The sequence below is a fragment of the Heloderma suspectum genome, chromosome 8 (genome assembly GCF_057233095.1).
Source record: "Heloderma suspectum isolate Gila_16-S chromosome 8, 16-S_ref, whole genome shotgun sequence".
NCBI lineage: Eukaryota > Metazoa > Chordata > Lepidosauria > Squamata > Helodermatidae > Heloderma > Heloderma suspectum.
This window is the reverse complement of record NC_139465.1, coordinates 35,032,594-35,057,033: the sequence shown is the minus strand read 5'-3', so window position 1 is coordinate 35,057,033 and position 24,440 is coordinate 35,032,594. Positions and strand designations below refer to the sequence as shown.

The 24,440-nt window shown below is 42.7% G+C and overlaps 1 protein-coding gene across 2 annotated transcripts in view; it reads left to right on the top strand.

Annotated features, from left to right (window-relative positions):
• Positions 1-24,440, top strand: part of MAF (MAF bZIP transcription factor) — a 367,253-nt gene that overhangs the window by 254,669 nt on the left and 88,144 nt on the right. Inside the window, exon 3 of one of the 2 annotated variants that reach the window (XR_014784603.1) lies at positions 19,900-19,962. The exons of the other annotated variant lie outside the window; for it this stretch is intronic. The gene's annotated coding sequence lies outside the window, so the exon portion shown is untranslated. The remainder of the gene's footprint in view (positions 1-19,899; positions 19,963-24,440) is intronic. 2 annotated transcript variants of the gene reach the window in all.

The following is a 24,440-nucleotide window of genomic DNA, read 5'->3' as shown; positions in this document are numbered from 1 at the left end:
GGAGGATTGGAATCTAGCAGCTACCATACTGCTGACAGCTGCCATTTTCTTTTCCCCACAATACCCTGGACATCATGTTGTTCCAGGGCACTGTGGGGAAAAATAAAATGGTAGTGACCAGTGAAGACGGCCATGTTTTTTTTCCCCACAACTTTCCAGGGGAAAAGCAAAATGGCAGCCAAAGGGGCTGCTTCCGAAGGAGGGTTTTCTGTTGCTCTTTTCCGTTCGATAAAGTGGGAGTGAAGCCTGCTACAAGGCAAACCTTAAGGTTCTCCATCCAGGTGGGGGAGGGGGCTCATCAGATAAAGCTTTGCCTTCATACCTGAAAACAATCCTGCTGCTGAGTGAACACCCATGAGATTGTGCCGTGATGGAGTTGGTCCTTTTTACTAAGTATATTCAAAGTAGGGATGTACGAAAGTGACTTACCTGTTCGCGGACTCTGTTCACGGTGGAAGGGGGCGCTCCGTCCCTCCCCCCGGGATCCTCAACGGCTGGGTCCACTCCATGGCCAGGCCACGGAGCAGCTGGCCAGGGCTGTCCGCAGCCAGATTTCCGGCCGCGGATGGGCTGCTGCGGATGCAAATGGCAGCCGACGTAGCGGCTGCCATTTATGTCCAGCCAGGCAGCCATGATAGGCTATGTAAGAATTTACGTAGCCTATCACAGCTAACCCCTAAAAAAAAAAAACAGCGTATGCAAATGGCGGCGGCTACAGCGCCCGCCATTTGCATTCTCTATTTTTCGCCATTCTAGCCTACGTAAATATTTACTTAGGCAATTACAGCGAAAAAAAGGGAACCGGAAATAGCGTAGTGGGCGCTATTTGCACTTCTTTTTTTTTCGCTGTAAAATCCTACGTAAATATTTATGCAGGATAAAACGGCGGGGAAAAAAGAATGCAAATAGCGCCCACTACACTATTTGCGGTTCCCTTTTTTTCGCCGTAATTGCCTACGTAAATATTTACGTAGGCTAGAAGGCAAAAAATAGAGAACACAAATGGCGGCCGCCGTAGCCGCTGCCATTTGTGTACGCTGGGGGGTTTTTTTAGGGGTTAGCTGTGATAGGCTGCGTAAATTCTTACGTAGCCTATCACAGCTTGAAGGACGGCCAGGAGACCAGCCACCGCTGTAGCCGCCGGCGGAACCACCGCCGCTGAATCCGCCGCATCCTCCCTAGGTAAGTTCCATCCCGTGGGATTCCGCGGGGGGGTGGGGGGCAGGAGGCTGTTCCGCCACGGATTCCGGGGGGCCGGATTCTAAAGAATCCGTGGAATTCCTGGCGGAATTCTCTACCATCCCTAATTCGAAGTGTACTTCAGAATGACAATGGAACCAATTCCCTAGGGAGTTGGTGGGCTCTCCCACACTGGAGGCATTCAAGTTGAGGCTGGACAGCCACCTGTCGGGGATGCTCTGACTTGGATTCCCGCATTGAGCAGGGGGGTGGACTTGATGGTCTTGTAGGTACCTTCCAACCCTACTATTCTATGATTCAATGAGTCTATGAACCCAGGTAGATGTGTGAGTGACTGTCCCTGTGCGGAGTGGTTGACAAATTGTATCCTTTGCTCCCCACCCTGTGGGGGGTAGGCGACAGTCAGTGACTTCAGGGGATATTAACAAACCTTAATGAAGAGATGCTGTGAAGGTCAAGCTTTGAATAATTGAAAGTGCTAGCTAAAATGTGGGGCCTGGAGGCAGAATGGGTAGCCCTCACTTGGAGCATGAGTGCTGTGCCCATCCTAGATGAATGTGAATGGCCTCTTTTTCAAGGCTGCTCCAAATTAGCCTCTAAATTGCTGGCATTTGTCATGGACAATTGTTAATACACGGCCTTCTGATGAGTTTAAAGCAAGAGCAGCCAACCGTTTTTTGGCAAGCATGTCGCACATCGAGTCCAGAGAATGAGATGGTGCCCATCCTTCTCACACCATCGTACGTAGAAGAGCATGATAATATAAGAGCCCTAATGGGTCAGACCAACCAATTAGGGTTGCCATTTATGCATCACCAAAAAGAGTATATAGTCCTGATGGCTCTATGCTGCCTGCCTGCAGTAGCATAGACAGTGTGCCTACGTACACCAGTTGCTGGGGAACACAAGCAAGAGTGTGCTGTTACACACATGCCCTACTTGTGGGTTTCCCATGGGCAGCAGGTTGGCCACTTCGCAAACAGAATGCTGGACTAGATGGACCCTTGGTCTGATCCAGCAGGGCTCTTGGTATGTTCTTAAGAACTTGCATGTTCTTAAGAACAGACTTCCGTAAGATTTGCATGTGTTATTTTATACGTATAGAATCTAGATACAGGTTTTAAAATAATGACTATAATTTAAATAGGAATACTGTTCATCTCACCATAGGGAGGGTGTCTGTGGCCTGTGCCCCTGTGTTGTCTGCTGTCCAGGTGCTGTTAAGTGTTGATGGGCAACTTCAAGGCTTCTCCCTGCTCTCCCTTCTTAGGGGTCTTTATCTTGGACCGGACACTCAGCCCTTCAAAAAGAGGATGGCTTCAAACAGAGGAACATTGTCTGGCAACTGTTCAAGACTCCTCTGTAAAGTAGTACATATGGCCAATTTAAAAACACACTATCCATCTAGTTGGGTCTCCCATTTCCAACAGTGGCCAATTGGTGGTCTCCAGGAAACCCCCAAGGAGAGCAAAGTCTTCTTCCACTGTTGTTCCCCAGCAACAGCTATTCAAAGGCATTAACTCTGTTCATAAGTAGGGCAACAGGATGGGGGAACTCAAACATCAAAGTGGATAGGGAGACATTTTTTTTCTCCTTCTGTCATAATACTAGTACATGGGGTCATCCCATGAAGCTGATTGGCAGGAAAGATTGTTTTTAATACAAGTGCTCATGAAAACTGCAGATACCAACCACCATCAGAAAAGAGGCATTTCACTGCTTGTAGGAGAGAATGCCTCTTCTACCAAGAAACATATGTGCACACCATAAAAAAAGGAGGAAATATGTGTCTTGCTTCAGAAATGTTGCTTTCACCCATATGCAAATGTATGGAAGTGTAATTAGTAGATTAATCAACTAAAACTCACACAATTAATCCATAAGTCCCTGGGCCCTTGGTTGATCATGCAGTTATCATAAGGGATGTTTGAGGGTCACTGAACACCTCCAAGATGTCCTGCTAACAGCAATTTCATCTCAAAGTGGTGCTGGTACTTACGGTGGATTTTGTATTACATGTTTTTTCGATGACAACCATAATCGCTGCATATTGGCAGGGCAGCTTGACTGCAGAAGCAAGCAAAGCCAAGTGATCAAAGGAGGAGCTCAGACTGGTCGATAAATGCATGTAGATATTTCAAAGGTTCCTTGTTGCGGTGTGTGTGGGGGGGGGGGGATTTGTATGTGTGCATATTCTGCAACACTAAAAGAGCATACAAAAGTTACAGCTTTTTGTAAACCACCCAGAGAGCTTTGGATAGGGCACAGTATAGAAATGTTAACAATAACAGCAACATCACCAACAGCAACACCACCACCAACAGTAATAATAGAATACAGTATGCACCAGAGAGTTCTGCTTTCTGAGAACTTCATCTAAGTTTCTAGTCCTCATGGGTATGAAGAGATGCTTGAAAAAGTGTGGGCAATGCCTGTCAAAATCCAAGAAGCCAGGGAGGAGCCATAGTTTGGTTACAGAGAACATGCTTTGCATGTAGGAGGTCCCAGGTTCAATCTCTGGCATCTCTAGATGAAAACATCAAGAAGCAGGTGTTGGGGAAGGCTCTTCTCTGCCTCAGACCCTGGGGAGCTGCTGCTGGTCAGAGTAGACAATATTGGGCTAGAATAGAGGTATAAATAGTCTGGTAGAAGATAATTAAGCTAGAAGGTGCCTAAGCCAGAGGTGTTGTGTAGAGTTCCATGATCTTGCCCATGGCCAAATAACCAGAATAAATTACGTGGAAGATTAAAATGGCTAAATACATGTGCCAAACTATGCAAGCTAAATTAAATGGTGCAAAATTTAACACTACAGAATTCGTGAACACTACAGAATTTATTTTATGTGTATCCCACTTTTCTTCCATGGAACTCAAAAACTGAGCAAGGGTTCCCCATCTCTCTCCCATCCAGACACTGGCCAGACCACAAAGTGCTGTGTTTCAGTAAGGTGGCTGAATCATGTCTCTTCAAACAGACTGTGCCCTGGCTCTTAAAGGGATCTTTTGAATGGATCAGAATTTTAAACTTTTTAGTGCAAAGTACACATAGCCTTTAGGATGAGGAAGGGTCTTCCCGGAAGTGAATTACTCATGCCTAGTGGCACATAGAGCACTTAAGCATCACCATAAATAGGAGATGTGTCATTTTAAAAAGGGGACAAAAGAGGACATAGATTTGCATAAAATCTTCATGAGCTAATTTACATGTCTCCGATTTACCACGCCAAATGGTAGAGAATGTGCTGGAATGTACCCCCAAGTTGTTCCAATGCTTCCTACCAGTTGCATTCCAAATAATTTGAGTTCACATTTGCAGCCTTAATCTTGCTAGGTAGGTGTCTGGATGAGGGACTGTGCATTACTGTACAGAACTCATTTTAAAGGTTGCAGCTGAGCCTGTACCTTAAAACACACCAAAATTCCGCAAACACATTTGTTAAACGCCATCATTTATCACCCACTGAAGGTTTGATTTTCAGACACTTCTTTCCTCAACTGGCATTGCATCAGGGCTTGCTTTAAAATGTAGCCATCAATCATTTTGATGGATCAAAACCATGTGTGGGCTCTTGCCCAGTATCATTTTTTAAATAACAATTAGTGCTCCCAGAACGGGACATGTTTTTGCTGATGTCACCTTTCTGTCTGGTGTACAGAGAAAAGCCAGCAGATAACTGCTCCATTAACTCCTTTAGCATTGGAAAGAAAAGGTAAGAATGCATCGATAGGGCAATACATGGAAATCAGAATGCTTGCTGAAAAGTGATTTAGTTTCCTTTCAAAACATTAGCCATATTTTTAGAAGTGACATTTATTACTGGACCCCTTGCTTTGATGCAAGATTAATTCTTACGGAAAATGCTTGCTTTACTCGGAAATCACTGTTAAATGAACTAAAAGTGGAATGTACAACATGTTGCAGCTTCACCTCTAAACAGGTGTCTTCCTGTTCAAGGGTTTCAGCCAGCCAGAAAGAATGCCCTCAAGCAAACAATTCCACCTTCATTCCCAGTTTTCTGTTATATTTTTCCATTTGACGCCCAGCGTTACATGGTTTCTTGACCTGAGGTGATTGAGAATGCTTAGTCTTCATTGGGCTGTTTGGAGAGTGGACTTCTCCTTTTTTGTAAATGTACTTCTGCAAACCTCAGAGTTCACCTGAATGTGCTACCTCCATCTTATTTTTCAGCGGCTTCATTTTGGCTCCAGTCCTGTCAGCTCTCAACCACCTGAGTTTGCTCTTAGAGGGAGTGATGCTACAGTTCTGAAAGCATAAATACTGAAAACAATACAGATGAGTTAAGGAGTGATACATCAAACAATGTGAATATATAACTTCTGTTCAGTTTAATGGGCCCCTTCAGGTATTCAAAATGAATGTGTGAAGCAGGGAGGTGAGGCTACATGTATTAGCCACACACCCAATATCCCTGTACCCAACAAAAGTCTGAAGGCGGATTCTAAACACATTTAGTTGAATGTGGTTAGAAAATCAGGAGTGGAGGGGATGGGGACGTTGGGGAGGAGCTGCCACACACAAGCCCCGCCCCCCACGCAACACATTCACTGGACACAAATCACATGACACAGGTAAGTGTGCCTAAACATTATGCTTGAGGGGTGCAGAGAAACCATGTGAGAACACAAAACTGCCTTATACTGAATAATACCATTGGTCCATACAGCTCAAGTTTGTCTACTCTTGACCATAGTAGCGGGTCTCCAGGGTCTGGGGAAAGTCTTTGAGTTCATTTGCCACCTCAGATCCATTTCACTGGAGATGTCATACACTGAACCTGGGACCTTGTACGTGCAAAGTAGATGCTCCACCACCGAGCAATAGCCTCTTCTTGTGTCAAGCAAAACATCTACTTGGTCTTGTAGTTTGCACTCTACACTAACACTTCACTTTGTGTTACATCCACACAATGTTTTTAGGGTTTAGGTGTCAGATGAATAGACAGCAGAAGTGTTTCTACATTAGGTATGTTTTGTGTAAATTTAAGGTAATTTGAAAGATTGACCTGGAGTAATAGGGTCTCTATGCAATCTTTCAAGTGTAATCCTGAATTACCTTTCTTCCCCCCCACCCCCACCCCTTCTTTTCCCCTTCAGGTTCAACCCTCTTTATCACACTAAAGTGCCAATCAATATTGTGAGATAGATGTTATATCTTGGCTTTTTATAACATTACCTGTCCCAGAAGGGATACTGTATCTTTAAGGAAATGGACCCGATATCCTGTTTCTGAAGGATTAAAACACTTTAAAGAGACAGAAGAGGCTGTAAACCCCTATCATATTCTTATTCGCTCTTCATTATCTTGTCCAGTATCTATCCCTGCTGAGTAAATCTGGTTGTGTGTTTCTCCAAAGTGGTCATAAGAAGAAATTTATTTACTTCTTCGTGCACTGGAGGGGCATTACCGAGTTTCAAGGCTCTCCGAAGTAATAAAGATTTTGCAGTGTGAGCAGAAGGAGCAGGGATTTCAGAACTTCTTTCCCCCTCTGAGGTCGTTTGGCCAGCCTAAAGGGGAGACACTTCTCATTTTTCTGACAGGCTTTATTTCCGTAAGATTTTCCAATTAGCAGGAAAAGGTCACACTAATGTTAGCGCTGTGCAAAGGAAAGGGATCGCGCTATGCAAATAGAGAGATCCTTGAAAGGACAATATTAAAAAGAGAGAGATTTGTTGTTCTTCTTGATTTTCCTAAATTACTGTACATATAGGGAAGAGTGTACATTGATGGGAAGATGGAGGAGAAGAAATAACTGATGGAGGATTGGGATTTAGGGTTTCTGCCTGCGTGAGATCAGAAATCATGGGGGGGGGGGTTCTCTGAACCACCATGAATGCATCTCCCATTCCTTTCTCTGAGCAGATCCAATTCTTATGCATGTCTTTTCCATCCTCATGCAAAGGGATTTATGGGTTTGGTTAAATCTGTTCCATCAGTGTTGTCCGGATTGTCACGTGTCTTTCATTCTGTCGTCCACTCATTAACAGTATCAGATTTTCTTTTTAGGGATGCATGAGAAATTCATTCATGTTTCCAAATGCACACTTGTGCTAATCCATGTAACTCTGAAAAAGCTGGTCTGCTGAGGAATTTGGAGATCAGATTCACAGAAATCCAAACTCATTTAAATCCATTACAGATTTCTCTGATATCCCTATGAGTCATGCATCAAGTCCCTCTGATGAATTGGGCATCCCCAAGTGTCTAAGTAGGAATGGGTATAGAAACATGGCCATAAAGAAGGGACTACCACTGAGCGGATGGGCAAATGACAGGCATAACTCTCACATAAGGATGGGAGAGAAATCTCTTTGGTTCACATCTTAATATGAACTGATCTAATTCACACTTCATTAACTAATTTGCGAACCAGAACGCAATTAGCCTTCATTTTTCACACTTCTCTGAATTTCACCATGAAGTTGTTGGATTAAAAATAATAATAATAAGCATACAAAAATGCATACATTAGGGGAAATGGCATACAAATATGCACAGGGAAGGTAGTGAACAGAAGGTATATGTGAAGAGAAATGGGAAATATGCACACAAGAAATGAGTATGAATTTTCATGCCTACTTCCTTAAAAATTGCAAAGTGACATGGAGATGGGATACAACAAACTTGTTGTTGAAAAAAATGCAAATATTATAGAATGCAGAATGGACAGATCTATCCATCTCAGTTTTCACAATTTCTCTCCCATGCGAGTTTCTCCCTGGTTTCTTTTCTCTTGGACCCAGCTTCCTCCATCATGTTTCTCCTTAGCCCTCTTGCATTTCCTTCTCTGCCTCATCCACCCATATCCCCTTAGGCATCTGCTGCCTATCTTAGCCTGTAATTGCCTTCATACATACTTCCTTTTCAAGGCTTCCAGCCTGCCTAATTTACTCACAAAGTTTACTTACTTTGTGGGCATAAAACCATTCCCATTGCAAGCTATTTTGTGTCATCTTAATCCTGCCAATCTGCCCTTAGCCCTAGAAGATGTGGTTAAGATGAAATGTGGCCCCTTCAGTTGCCAATTAGTTGTTGACCCAGTGGATTTTCCCAGTAGTGTTGGGAGATGGAATCATGTTTATTGGTATGAAATGTCAAAGGCATGTGGATGGTGTCTGTTTTGATAATGTAATAAAGGCACCTGGCTAAGTGCACTGTGGCTTTCTCTTCTCTAGTTCCTAAGGGAAATGGATATGGTGGGAGGTAGGGATGTCAGAGAAATCCAAAATGGATTCAGATGAGTTCAGATTTCTATAAATCCTACCTGCAGAGTCCACAACGGACTAGCTTTTTCTGAGTTGCATGGATTCCATGTATATGCGGACCAGGGTTTTTTTTTCCCCCTTTGGGGGGAATTGCACAAATGCACACTTGCACTAATATGCACTTGCACTAATGCACATTAGAGAAAGTGGAACAATATCCCCGTACATCCTTAAAAAAAAATCTGATTCCATCAATGAGTGAATGATGGAATGAAAGACACCAGACAATCCACAAAACACGGATGGAATGAATTTAATAAAATCTGTACATCCCAGTAGGAGGGTCTCAAACCTAGCCAATTACCTTCTCTTCTCTCTGAGCTTTCATGGACTACATCTCCCACCCATGTTGGTGAAGTGGTTCAGGAAGATAATGCAGACTGACAAAAATGCTTACTTTGTTACAGATACATGTAGATTTTCCAGAATTATATATGATCCACAGAAATGGAATCACGGCCCTTTAGCACAAGGACAAACTATGAATTCAAGGCTGAGAGAGGCATGTGTGGCCAATAAGGTTGGTGTCTTGATGCGTCCCCAAAGCAAGGGTCTGTCCCCTCCCATAACCCCCTGCGTGGTCACATACTGACCAGATTGCAGATTTGATATTGGAGGCCAATAGTTACACCCTGTCTTGGAATTTTGAGAAAATTGTTTTGTGATAATGTATTTATAATCCCAACCCTTATTATGGAGCCAAGACAAAGACAGTTGGAAATGAAGTGAACTGAACATGCCATCTCTGATATAACTAGTCCCCCATGCAGAATAAGAACATGTCCCAGAATCCCCTGCTTAGGGGCCCAGCTGATTGATAAGGCCTGCTGATGGGATCCTGCTTAGCAGTCCACAGAAACCTGGAAGAAAGGCCTGAAAAAAGCTTCCAAGCATCAAGTCCAGTGGTCCAACTACTGGACCACACTGTTTCCCCTCTCCAACTGCCATCCTTTCACAGATCAAAAAAAGCCCTGAAGATGAATTAACATCCACTGTATATGCCCTTTTAAACTAGCTCGAAACAAACAGTGCTGACTTGCAGCTTTCCCCCTTTTGCTAGGCTTTTCTCTCTCTTTCTCTTTCTCTCTCACTCCGTGAGGCTTTAATCTGCTATGCCATTGTTTAGTGTGCTTTGTCTGAGGAAAGCAGGAGAAAGTGTGTGCATTTTTTAATATTATTTCCCTCTGAACTAAACATTCCGACAAATGGAAGTGAGGTGAAGGGAAATGAAGGTTTGAAGGCTCTCAGTTCTCCTAGCCTTTCCAGAACAGGTATAAATTTAGGGATGGGAGAACCAGGGATCATAGAATCATAGAATAGTAGGGTTGGAAGGGGTCTATAAGGCCATTGAGCCCAACCCTCTGCTCAGTGCAGGAATCCAAGGCAAAGCATCCCTGACTGATGGCTCTCCAGCCTCATCTTGAATGCCTCCAGTGTGAGAGAGCCCTCTACCTCCCTAGGTAATTGGTTCCACTGTCATATTGCTCTAACAGTCAGGAAGTTTTTCCTGCTGTTCAGCCGGAATCTGGCTTCCTGTAACTTAAGCCCATGATCGAGAAGAGATCCTGGCCTTCCTCTCTGTGACCTTTCAAGTACTTGAAGAGCACTATCATATCTCCCCTCAGTCGTCTCTTCTCAAGGCTAAACATTCCCAGTTCTTTCAGTCTCTCCTCATAGGGCTTTGTTTCCAGTCCCCTGATCATCTTTGTTGCCCTCCTCTGAACCCTCTCCAGCTTGTCTGCATCTTCTTAAAGTGTGGTGCCCAGAACTGGACACAGTATTCAAGATGAGGCCTAACCAGTGCTGAGTAGAGGGGAGCTAGTACTTCACGTGATTTGGAAGCTATACTTCTATTAATGCAGCTCCAAATAGTATTTGCCAATCACATTGTTGGCTCATATTCAGCTTGTGATCTACAACACTTCCAAAATCCTTCTCGCTTGTAGTATTTTTGAGGCAAATATCACCTATCTTGTAACTGTGCATTTGGCTTCTTTTTCCTAGGTGTAGAACTTGGTATTTATCCCTATTAAATGCCATTCTGTTGTTTTCTGCCCAGCATTCCAGCCTATCAAGATCACTTTGAATTCTGTTTCTGTCTTCCAGGGTATTAGCTATCTCACCCAATTTTGTGTCATCTGCAAATTTGATCAGCATTCCCTGCACCTCCTCATCCAAGTCATTAATAAAAAAAATGTCCAAACTTCACTTTGAAGCTCAGTTCAACTCCCATTTTCATTTGCAGCCTGTTTTTTGGTTCATTCTAGCAGGAAAAGTGCACACTTTGAACAGGAAAAGTGTACATTTCTGTGCATGTGTTTCAAAAGTGCACACATTCCCCCTATGGACTAAAGCATGAAAATGCATATTTTTTGAAAAACACACATTTCACAATGCACATCCCCCCCCCCCCCTGCAGTTTTCTAACATGATAGCAAGTTTGGGAATGTGTGCACTTAAAAAAAAAAAAAAAAAGCGCTCTCTTTGGCATTCTTTGCAAACTGAAATGAAATTCTCATATATCCCTAAATATTTTTTTTTAAGTCTCTCACTTAGATGATTCACCAGTGTGTCCCTTACATTCTGTTTGTAAGGCCAATATTCTATCGAAGAGACAGCTTCTGTTCTCAAGTCACCAATAGAGTAAAGATGGCAGCCTAACTTGCATATCACACTAAACCATAGTTTAGCACGATCGGTATGCGCCCCAGCAAGCCTCTGGCTCGTGAACCCCCACTCCCCCTCCAGCTCAGCCATGAGGAGGAGTTTTGAAACATTTGCTTCCATCTTCTGAACCCAATAAACTGTAGTTAATCTTTACTATGGTTTGTTTGAAATAAGTCAACTTTAAACTAGGGGTGAGGAAACAAGTCATGTTCAAAGTAGGCATGATGGTTTCAACAAACCATAGATAAGAGTAACCCCAGTTTCAGTTTTGGACATAATGCTAAACCTCTGGTTAATTGAAATCAAAAGCCAAAGCTTCCAATCTCTCCTCATGGCCATGCTGAGGGAGGAGAGGGGGATCCTCATGAGCCCAAGCAGGGCCGACCCTACCATTTGGCAGAGTGAGGCAGTAGCCTCAGGCAGCAGATGCAAGGAGGTGGCAGCAAAGTAGCAAAGGAGAGAGCTGTGGGCCACAGAGCCAGCCTTCCACCTGCTAAATTAGCCTGCTGCCTTCAGGAACAGTGGAGGATGCTGTCCCATCCCCAGTGCCAAAGTAAAATTCAACAGCCAATCCAGTTGAATTCTGCACATAGAATGAGAGAGGGTGACATCTTGTTCTTCACCTCAGGCAGCAAAATGTCTTGGGCTGGCCCTGAGCCCAAGGGTTCCCTGGGTTGGCTGTTTACGTGCTAAACTGTGATTTAGTGTAGCCTCCAAATACAGTAAGGGCGCAATCCTATGCCTGTTCAGACAGAAAAAGCCCTACAACTCCCAGCATGCCCCAGTGAGCCGCTGTAGGACCTTTCTCTGTCTAAACAGACATGGGATTGCACCTTAAGTGTTTGTTTACAGAAAAGACAAATTTCTTTGCCTGAGAAATGGGTTAGATTACTGAACAGAGCAACATACACTATTAATGGTTGGTTGGTTTTGTGTAGATTTTATCCCTCCCTTAATTTTTAATACCTATATTTTAATTAAATTATCTGCAAAGAACAATTTGTTGGAAGGGGCCTTGTAGGCCCCTTCCAACCCTACTATTCTATGATTTACATGTGCAATTTCACATGTTCTCGCTGTCCCAATTTACCAAGGATAGCTCCCTTTTTCTGGAACCTGTATCTCTAGTGAACACACACACAAATGCATGCACGTGAACACTAATAGACATGACTGCTTGCCAGTTCACATGCTATACCTGCTGGGGTCTATGCTGCACTGTAGACAACATATTGCTGAACATCTTTATGCCAAAGAACAAGGGCCTTCTTGGTTTTTTATATTAGTGAAGGTCAGACTATTGCAGAGTAAATGGATACAAGATGCAAGAGGCTGAATAGAGCATTAGCAAATGGTGAAGGGGTCAGGGCATGAATTAGGGGGCACTAGCCCCCTTAGCATGGTGAATAGTGGTGGAAGATGAGGTTGTTCAAAAGGAAGAAGCCCCCAAATGAGACAGCTGCAAAATGAACCTAAGTAGCATGAGGCATCAATTGCATTATCACAGAGGAAGCACTGATGTTTGAGATGTTAACCCAGTAAAATATATTCCCACCCAATCCAGCTTGTTTCTCATAATGGATGTGGGAGCTTAACAGTTTCAGGGCTGGTTTGCATTTTGTGTACGTTAAAGCAAGACCATCGAAAGCGCTCTCTGCTCCTTTTAATAAGGGGAAGCATTGCTAGCCTTGAAAATGCCAGGAAATGGCAAGCAATGGCGGGAATTCAGTGTCCAAGGAGGGGTACACCCTTTCTAAGATGTCAATTATGGAGAAACAATGGACTCCTTCATTAACCACAGCCCAGTTCCTTTGTAGAATACAGCAGGATCACCTAATGGAAATACAATTTGACGGAATGCTTAAAGGGACATTGTTGTTTTATCTGAGCATCTGTGCTTCTGTGAATAATAAAAAGGAAGGGAGTCCAGATGTAAATTCTTAGCAGAGAGAGAGAGAAGCTTCAGCAGTTCAAAGATTTAAGAGCCACTCACCCATCATACAAACCAGAGTGTGGGGATTCTTCCATTAAGGAACCAAATCTTCCCCCTTTGTTTTTTTTAGTGTGTTCTTTAAAAAAAAAAAAACTGCATTAAATATCACACATCAATCCATTACAGAGTGGGGAAAACATGCAATAATGCATGTTCAGACTTCCAACGTGTCTAAAAGGCAAAACTGGCATTGTTGTTGTTGTTGTTGTTCAGTCGTTCAGTCGTGTCCGACTCTTCGTGACCCCATGGACCATAGCACGCCAGGCCTTCCTGTCCTGCGTTCTCTCCCGGAGTGTGCTCAAGTTCATATTCATTGCATCCGTGATGCTATCTAGCCATCTCATCCTCTGCCGTCCCCTTCTCCTTTTGCCTTCAGTCTTTCCCAGCATCAGGGTCTTTTCCAGAGAGTTTTCTCTTCTCATTAGGTGGCCAAAATATTTCAGCTTCAGCTTCAGTATCTGTCCTTCCAATGAGCACTCAGGGTTGATTTCCTTTAGGATGGACTGATTTGACCTCCTTGCAGTCCAGGGGACTTGTAAGAGTCTTCTCCAGCACCACAGTTCGAAAGCATCAATTCTTCGGCGCTCAGCCTTCCTTATAGTCCAGCTCTCACAGCCATACATTACTACTGGGAAAACCATAGCTTTGATTAGACGGACCTTTGTCGGCAAGGTGATGTCTCTGCTTCTTACTATGCTGTCTAGGTTGGCCATAGCTTTCCTCCCAAGGAGCAAGCGTCTTTTAATTTCATGGCTACAGTCACCGTCTGCATATGTTTCTTTAATGCTTAGTTTAAAAAGAAAGAAGTCCTTAGTCAGATAATCAGCAGTTCTTCCTAACAGACTGCCAGGGCTGGCTCCAGGTTTGAGGAGGCCTGGCCAAAGTGCCCTCTGATGGGTCCTCTCCTCTGTCAGTGGGCCATGGCAGATTTACCTGGCAGTGACAGTAGGGTGGCCATTTGTGACTCACCAAAAAAGAGGACACGCATCACCAAAAAAAGGACAAAAGGGGACACCTATTTGCCTAAGATTTGTATATGCTAATTTATACAGTATGTATGGATGCAAATGTAGAAATTATGATTTGCATAGAAATACAGTTCATCTCGCCATAGTGTGGAAGGCTGTAATCAGGTGACCCGTATGTGCAGTCTTCTGTCTGGTGCTGTTGATGGGCAACTTCAGTGCCCAGCTCTTCCTTCTGACAGGTCTATCTTTAATCTGGACTTGGACTGAACAGCCCTTCAAACAGAGGATACCTTCAAAATAGAGGACAGTCCTCTGGAAGCCTTTCAAATGGAGGATTGTTCTCTGTAATTGAGGACACTGGGGCACCCTAGGTGACGGGGGCAGCAACAACAGAGCTCCAAGCAAAACTGGGTGGCTGGGTCTAACCACGGTTTTAATTTTGACAATGTCCCAGAGTAACTAGGTTGGGGCATTGTGGGAAATTTAAATGGAAGCTCGAGCCAGCTGCCTGGCACTGCCTGGAAAGCCAGGTCAGAAAAAGAAGTAAATAAAGGAGGGCAGGGCAGGTATCAGAAGTAGGCCACAATAATGTCTTGGGACTCCGGTAGTTGGCCATAGATGCCACGTGCTGACGCCAGCCCCATGGACTAATCCAGATTTTATATGTGTTTTTATGTTTGTTATAGCAATGTAATCACACACACAAATATTGGTTCATCAGTGCCAACATAGTTTTTAAAAGTTACTTATAAAGTTACATTTGCCAAAAGTGGTGTTCGTTGTCTGCAATAACTTCACTTACAGGTTAGTGAAGTTATCAGTTTCTGTAAATCAGTTTCTCTTTATAATGCCTATATGCCCCAGACGATTACAAGGCATGAGGTTAGGCATTGGACTCTGTATAGCTCAAAATCTGAGGCCCGACTGTAAATGAGCAAAATGGCAAAATGTACTAAGTGCTGCTTCAGATGCTGCAGGAAAAGCAGACATCTGAGCTGTTTGTGTATCTTCTCTTTCGAGTTCTGGCATAATGTCTGAAGGGGGAATTTGCACATCTCTGACATTTTGAATTGTGGGATGAACAAATGCAAAAAGAGGATGGGGTTTTTGTGACTTCTGTCATAGATATGTAGCCTACAACTATTAAAGGTGTAGGGAATCTGTCCGCTTTGCATCTGGTCATCCTAATGAATTGTGCATCTTACCTTGAGGAACCGCATGTTCCATTTTGGACATGACACCATAAGCACTCAAAGAGAATGCACAGTATGGATGTATGAGGATTTTGGTTCTGTTTGCAGATCACACAGACATGTCCCATTCGCCATCCCAAACATGAACAGGAGCATTTTTTTTGAAGAAATGTTCACAAATTTGCGATCATGATCAATACACACATGTATGCACCACACACACACACACACACACACACATTTTCATGCTTTAGTCAATGAGGGGAAAGTGCACTTCTGAAAAATACACACAGAAATGCACACTTGTCTCCTTCAAAATGTGCACTGTTTGCCTTCGAACAAGCCAAAAGACTGGTAAAAAATGAAGATGGGAGCAAGCCGAAATGAGCTTTGAAGGGATTTGGGGAGAATTTTGAGGAGAGCTCAAAAATTGCTGGTTCTCCCAACTTTATGCATAAGCTGTTCACATTTAATTTTACCACTTCGCAACACCCCAAAGACATTGAATCTGGAAATTTAAAATAATAATAATAATTTAAAATAATGTTAACCCACCTTACAAGGTTACAATATACATGAAAATACAATTACAATTCAACAACAACAACAACAGAATAAACATGTCTTCAGAGTTTGTGTTGTTGTTTTTGAGCGGTAAATGATAAGGCCATACATACAAGTTCAAGCAGGTATATAGGCTTCATTGGTTGTAACCGCTGGACCAACCACTACTGATGAAAGCTTTGTCTTGGGGGGGGGGGTGAGCTCATTATGGCACAGTTTAAACTTTGTTCTTAATATTCAGTTTTCATCTAAACATTAAGGGTCTTGGAGGATAATGCTATCAGTGGCTACTAGTCCTGATGGCTATGTGTTACTTCCAGTATCAGAGGCAGTATGCCTATACCAGTTGCTGAGGAACATGGGCAGGAGGGTGCTGTTGCACTCATGTCCTGCTTGTGAGTTTCCTGTGGGCAGCTGGTAGGCCACTGTGTGAATAGGATCCTGGACTAGATGGGCCCTTGGTCATCTTACGTTCTTACATTCAAAAGGAGGGGACCGTAGCTCAGCAGTAGAGCACCCCCTCTGCGTGCAGAAAGTCCTAGGTTCAGTCCCTGGCATCTGTAGTTCAAAGGATCAGTTGGAAGAGATGAGAAAAGCTTCCATCCGAGACACCAGAGAACTACTGCCAATCTGAGTAGACAATAACAAGCTAGACAGGAAGATCGTCTGAGCAGACTGAAGACACACATTTACTCTTTGTACACCACCCAGAGAGTGGTGTACAAAGCTGCCCACCCAGCCATTGGGTGGTATAGAAACGTAATAAATGAAATGAATGACATGAAATGTTCCTAACATTAATCTCTCATAAACTTGAGCAGAACAGGTTGGCCAAGTACATTGTGGATTACGGTATTCATTTGTGTGGTGGGTACAAGCGTCACGTGTGCTGCACCCAAGCGAGGCATCTGAGATCTGAGCTGTATTTCTTTCTTTCTTTCCTTTCAAAAGATGTTTCTAGTCATTACGATAACAGCAATAAGCTGGAAAACAAATAGGTCATGCATGCCAGATAAAGTCTCCAAGCCAGAGTGCAAGAAGGCAGAGCTTCCCATGATCAAGGAGGTGGCCAATCCTTATTTCCTCCCCCAACAGCTAGAAGAAGCTTAATCAGGATTTTTCCTTATTCATGTGTCTCCCTTTCCTCCCTCCACATATTGCTTGCTTTCCCCATTGTCTGTTTCAGATTGTAAGCTCCTTTTGGGAGGTGAGCTGTCCTTTTTCACCCATGGAACTCCCTAAGACACCAGCAGCTACACTGATAGAATTGTGTTGTATTAATGAATTATAATTTGTTCATTTGAAATTAGTTAATTAATTAACAAATGAGGATGACATTTTTAATGAATTGATTGATTAAAGACATCATCACCATCTTTTGTTCCAAAATAACACATTCACTATGAAGTTATTTACTGTGCCAACTTGTTTACATTGCCAAGTAGTAGTGAATGGGTTGGCGGGGGGGGGGGAGGAGAAGATGAGAACTGAGCCTGGAAAGAGGGTTGGAAGCATGGGGAGAGGGAGGTGAGAATACCAGTGGTACTGGTAATAATCACATCGCCTTCTGCAGGACGGTCCCCTTGTGCTCAACAAAAGCTTTGGGAGAAATCTGTTTTAATAATAGCTCCCACACACACAACCCTCTATTCCATCCACCACCATCCCTCCCACCCAATGACCTCCCGATATCTGCAGCCCACCCAGAGTTGCACTTGGCTGGAGTTCCTCCTTAGTAATTTGGTTAATTGGATGAGTAGGCATTGCAGCGAGGGAGACTAGATCTTTGCACGGCAGTCCATCAAACCTGATCAGTTGGCTGTTTCCCCATTCATCAGTGATTGCCGGTTTTCCTGAGGAAGGTTAAGAGAAGGTAACTGTATTTCTTTAAATGGAAGAACTTGCTAAATAATGGCAGCCACAAAGAAATGTGCAAAGCCTACCCTTTTAAGCACAAAGGGAAGGACGGCTGTCTACTGTACTTGAAGGCTATGATTGAAGAGTGCTTCCAAAGCAAGCAGCTGGACTGATCTTTTTAGTCATGCATGCTAATCATTCCAGAATAGTATGTCTTCATTTATTTCTTCTTCTTTTTTGGAAAATGATAGTTCTCCAACAGTTTGTCTCATTTGAGGGAGCCATTGTCATCTTAAATGCTGCAGGCAAAAAGATACTCATGTTTGACACAACAGAGGAGAGTGTGGAGAAGGAAAACAAATCCAGTTCACCTGGTCTGCAGTAGCAGAATATGAGGACTGAATCTCACTTTGTTTGGGAGAAGGCCAGAAGGGCTAAGAGGGAACACACTTCTTGTGGGTATAGGTCCAAGAACTGCCATTCCCAGTCAGAGGATCTCTTGTGGAATGGAGGGGACCTTGAAGAGCCATTGCTATTAGAGTAGATGGCTCACAAGTGGCTGCTGACTCCACAAGGCACTCCCATATCTGAAAACACAAGCAAGTGCCTTCTCTGATTCTTACCTTTGACTGGCTGCAGAACAGATCTGTGGTCCAGAGAATGGTATTGAAGAGACAGGATGCAGCTGAACTGCTCAGTCTAGTTTAGCAGGTTTGGTCCTGTGAACTGCCTGGATGGGATTTTACCCAGGGCTCATATGTCAGATGCTCCAAACTTCCTGGAGGAGGAGGAATAGGGTATAAGTTAAACAATAATTAATCAATCAATTAATTAATTGCATTTACTACAAACCACCTTCAGGAGACCTCTTGACTAATATCTTCCCACATTCCCCTGGTATGAAATAAATAATCCAGTAAATTAGATACTGTCATAGGAGCCCCTGCCTAATAATGAATTGCTATTTCTTTCTCTGGTATCACTCTACCTTTGAATCAAGACCTGCAATACCGGAAAATAGGGATGCTGGAGAAATTCGAGATGGATTAAAATGAGCTGGGATTTCTTTCTCTTTTTAAAATACTTTTTATTCTATTTTTTATCTTTATAATTGAAATAAACAGTACCAACAACCTAATCAGTATCTACAGTTTCCCAACAATACAATATTCTTAGGAGGACACAGCAATAATGAAAAAGAGAAAAAAAGAAAAATAAAACAGAAGAAGGAAAAAGAAAGCAAGAAAGAAAATGAAAAAAAAATACTTAAAAGGATTAAATTTAAACTCCATTACACACAAACTTCAAATACCATTCTATTTAAAAGTTATACCTATGACTTAGGTATGAGCTGGGATTTCTAAGACTCCAACCTGTGGAATCCTCTGCGGAGCGACCCCCTCAGGTTGTGCAGCGTCCGTGGACTTTCAGATGATTTTTTTTTAGTTTCCCAAAATTTACGCATATAAATCCGTAGAAAAATATGTAAATTTCTGCTGAGGAAACATTGAATGGAATGGGGGATGATACATTAAATGTTATGTACTGAGATAAATTATCCTTGCAAGAGGAAAAAAGGCAGGATATAAATGCAATAAATAAATAAATAAATTATGTGAATACTTACATAAATACTTACATTAATATTTACGTAATTAGTTCCATATTTTTCCATATGGCAACCAAAAAAATATTCGCATCTGTCTGTGGGTGGATGACGGAACAAAAGGTGCCTGACAATCTGCGAAACACAGACGGAGTAGATTTTACACAATCCATACTTCCCTACCAGAAAGTGCTAGCTTTATTGCTTTCCAGATAAATCCAAAGCTGACCAATCCCTGAAGCAGAGAATTCAACAGAAATGAGGACTTTCAGATTTTTGTGATCTCTAGAAATCCCTGATCCAATATTTTTGAAATTTCAAAAGCATGAATTAAAAACCTTATGGATCTATGCTACAAACATTTACCAATTCCGGCCATGCTGGCTGGGAATTATGGGAACTGCAGTCAAGCACATCAGGAGGAATCCAGGTTGGGGAAAGCTGCTCTTTTTTAAAATGATTACTATAATTTAAATAGAAATACAATACTTCTCACCATAGTGAGGAAGATTGTTATTAGCTAATCGTTAAGGCCCCTGCTCTCTTCTTATTTATCTTTAAACAGGAACTGGGCTGGCCAGTCCGTGAAATAGAGGACACCTTCAAATAGACGACTGCCCTCTGTAAAGTAAGGCACAAGGCCACCCGATCTCTCTGCAGATTTGATATGATTTAGGTGTTCATGGAATTTTCATGTCCAAAGCAACCTTTGCTCATTTCCTAAGAAAATCAACACTCTGGTCTTCTGAATTCTGTATGAAGAAGAGATGTACATATGTATGTTTGTTTCTTTGGAAACCCAGATACATTCTCTCCTGTGCACTCCCTTGCCGCTGACATTAGCCTGGTAAATTGTATCCCTTTCCTTACTCTGCCCCTCACTCAGCTTGTCTGGGACCTCCTGAGCAACTGTTCCCCAAGTTCATGATTTCTCTGCATTTGTTTTTCTCCCCTGTCTGTCAGATACTTGACTCCACAATGTAACGTTCTGCTTGGAAAGTTTCAGTCTGCTGGAATTTGAAGCAATTTTCACAAGAGCTTCTTTATAAAGCGAACCGTTTGAAATGGGCTTGAAGGAGACCGCATTTTGCTTTCATCTGCATCCTAAAGCTTAATTGAATTGAATGCAAATATAAACTTATAACAGACGTTTCAGTCATTCTGTTTAGCTTGTCTTATAAAAAAAGCCAGTTTAATGATCTTTCTGAAAGCTGTTTGACTGAAGCAGCAGAAACCAGCTTTACATCATTATTGAATGGCACATAAAGGAATTATTTATCAAGATGGTCTGTTTGTTAATAGACCCAAATCAGGATTTCTTTTTGCCAAATACTGCTTTCATTTGAGGCCTTTGAATGAATTTCACTCAAACAATGCTAACATCTGATGATAAAACCCACTAATGAGCGGGGGGGAGGGGAATCATTCAAATTTTTGATCTAGAGATCTCATTAACTCCAAACTTTTACTTCGTTTTTGCTGATCAAATCATTAGAACAGTTCTTTCACTGCTGCCTTTCACTACTGCATGGATTTCTACAGAGATAATGTGGGGGCCCTCTGTAAGCTTACCGTGCATTGTTTCAAACGAAACGGCGTGAGACGGGCAGGCGTGGACACAGATTTAATTATTAGTAAGTCGCACATTTAACAGCTTGCACACGTGGTCTTCTTGAGTGAACCATGTAATATATGCAACATCCCAGATCATGTTTCTAGACAAAGGAGTGTTCAGCGGCACTAGAACAGGACGCAGTTCATGACCACAATGGTTGGATATAGTCTGAAAGTCTATGGTGTAGCAACTTTAATAAGGAGGACTCTCCTGTTAAAGGAGAACTCTTGCCTGAGTTCATATGGACAAATTCGTCACTTTCTGAGTAAATTTATTTGGGGTAAGTTTGCCAATCACCACCATTAACCACTATTCCTGCACTATGTGGTAGGTTGGGAAAAACTCAGAAGCTCCATGAGTTGGGGAGCGGCACCAGCCCTGCCCACAGTGTGTGCGGCACCCGACCCATATTAGACCTACCCAACAGCCGTGCATGGTTGCAATGTTTATACATGTCCTATGCATGCAAAATCCAGTGTGCACAGGCTCAAACTGTGCAGCAGTGAACTTGTACACCATCAGTGAAAAGACCTCACAATTCAGACCTGCAGTTGTGGGATTTTATGTGCTTGGTCCCCATGTAAGGTTGTGTCTAGTGCATCACCGCACCTCCTCCGCCATGTGCAGTGACTACATTTGTCCGAACTGACCAGTTACTCACATAAGTGTTCTGTACATGTCCAAAACCTGCTACAAGTAGATGGCCCATGATATCTATCTATATTGAAAAGGGATGAGAAGGAAACTGGAGCCCACTGTGCATGAAACACAGTTTCTCCATTCCGCTTGCATTAGATTTTCATGTGTTAAGAGCTCGTTACTTGAGAGGACCAGACTGATTCTTAAAGCTAAGTAGGAATGGAGGTTCATAATGATTTGCCACTACCCCCCTGGTCATCTTTTAACTTCTCCCATCTGGCTTTCCTAGCTGACCAAGATAAATGAGTTATTTTGCTTGTTCGATATCATTGCAATCCTGTCTGATACTCCCCACCCCTGGTGTATAATGAACATAACCTCTGTGTAGCTTAAGCTAATTTTTGATCCCACACTGTGGCTTTTGCAATACAGTTGCATTTTCATAGCCCATCCATTTACTATATAATGGGAGTGATATTATAGAAGCAAGGGGAATGGTGTAGTCATTCTTGGGTCTGTCTGTCTGCAATATTCATATTATCTGAGTGAATAAAAAGTAGTGGTGTAGGGGAGGAAGGTGATTGTAGAGAGTATGCCTCTTCATAAATGGCATAGACTTGATTTATTATCGTTGTGCTCTGTGCGCTGGCATGTTTAATTCATGTGCTACATTAAAAGCCTCATTCTGCTGTTTGCAGAGCTGCATCTACGACTTAGCAACTGTTCACAACTTTTGTGAAACCCAGTGGAAGGTAGGAATGTCCAAGAATTTTGTTTCAAAAGCATCATATCATCAAAACTTGCCCCGTTTGCAACCCCAAATATGGACATAAATGGGAGTGCTTTAAAAAAAAATGCTTGCACATTCCTGAACGTTTGATCACTTAAAAAAAAAAAAGTGCACTTTTAAATGCACTTCAAAAGACATGCATTTTCATAAGTCAATGCATAAGTCAATGGGGGGGAGTGTGCACTTTCCCATTCAACATGCACACTTTTCCTGCTTGAACAAGAGAGAAAAAAACAGGTCACAAATGAAAACTGGAGCTCAGAGAATTTCAGCAAGCTCAAGCACCTGTGGTTCTCCCATTGCTAGTGGAAGGATTTCTTGGCATGCAGAATTTAAAAACTTGTGCCATAATGAGTTTCATATTTCACTGCCTATTTGCTACCAGCCCAGGTTTAAGGTTTTAGTACTATTGTACAAAGCCCTAAACAACTTGGGACCAGGTTACCTGAGAGAGCACCTTCTCCCTTACCAAGCTGCCCAGTCACTGAGTTCTTCAGAGGGCATGTTCCTGGTGGTTCCACCCATAGCCTAATTGGAGTCCACCAGAAAAAGAGCCTTCAGTGTGGTGGCCCCCTTCCTGTGGAACTCCTTGCCTTTGGAGGTCAGGCAGGCACCAACATTGTGTTGCTTCTGGTGCCTCCTGAAGATATTGTTATTTCAGGAAGCCTTCCTTGAGTGACCAGTTTATTAAATTTGGTCTTATCAGAACTTGTTTCTTTTTAAAATGTTTTAATTGTTTTAACATAGTGGCCTTTTTTCTTCTATCTTTGCTGTTCACCACTCCAAAATCATTTGATGTAGAGTGGTATATAAATATTGTAAGTAAGTAAGTAAGTTAGTAAGTAAGTATGCTCCTCTCCATGCTGGGAATAGCTGTACCTATTGAATTTGGCTGGTGCAGGTGCGTGAGAATTTTGTTTCAGTTCATTTTTGATGAGAATTTACCAAAATTTGCAAAGGTCTTCATATTGAGGAGAGAAAGAACTTAAGATTTTTTTAAAAAATCAATACAGGAAAAAGTGAAACTGACATCTTCACCCATCCCTAGGATCTAGGAGCTGCCCTATTCAGTTCAACATGGGCCAATGATCTCCAATAATGCACACCCAATATTTCCTATAATTGGAGGGAACAGGAAACCCTTGCATGCCTGGAGCTCCATATGCTACAGCAGAATATTATGTATGTATGTATGTATGTATGTATGCATTTATTAGCTGTCCATCTGGCCAGCTACCCGGCCATTCTAGGCAACATACAATACTAATAACACAAAATGCAACTAATTTACATAATCAATTGAACAAAACAACATAATAAAACAACACTGCTCTAAAAAAAAACCCACCCCACCTCAAATGCCCACCTGAACAGCCAGGTTTTTAAAGCCTGGTGAAAGCTCATCAAAGAGGGGGCATGGCGGAGGTCACTAGGGAGGGAATTCCACAGAGTGGGGGCCACCACAGAAAAGACCCTCTCCCTAGTCCTCACCAGCTTAGCTGTCCTGGCTGATGGGACAGACAGAAGGCCTACCAAGGTTGATCTCGTTGAGTGGTGTTCCTGGTGTTGTTGGAGGCATTCCTTAAGATAGACTGGACGGGAACCATATAGGGTTTTCAAGGTCAATGCCAACACCTTGAATTGGGCCCGGAGAACAACTGGTAACCAGTGCAACTCCTTCAGCACTGGAGTGATGTGGTCTCGCTGACAGGTGCCTTTAATCAGGTGGGCCGCCATGTTCTGCACCAGCTGCAACTTCTGAACCGTCTTCAAAGGTAACCCCATACAGAGTGCATTACAATAGTCTAGGTGAGAGGCGACCAGGTTATGAACTACTTATGTAGCCATACTGTAGATGCTGAATATGTGCTTTCAAAATATATGTTGACTTTATGTAAATCATGCATGGAATGTGTTAACTACCAGGATACAGATACCCTTTAATGAACTGGAATCCCGGCTTGGGGGGTGGGTCTCCATACAAGCTCTTTGCCTTATTTTTCCTATAAAAGAAAGAAGCAAAAGAGAAAAAAAAGGGGGGGGAGAATAAAGTATAATGCTT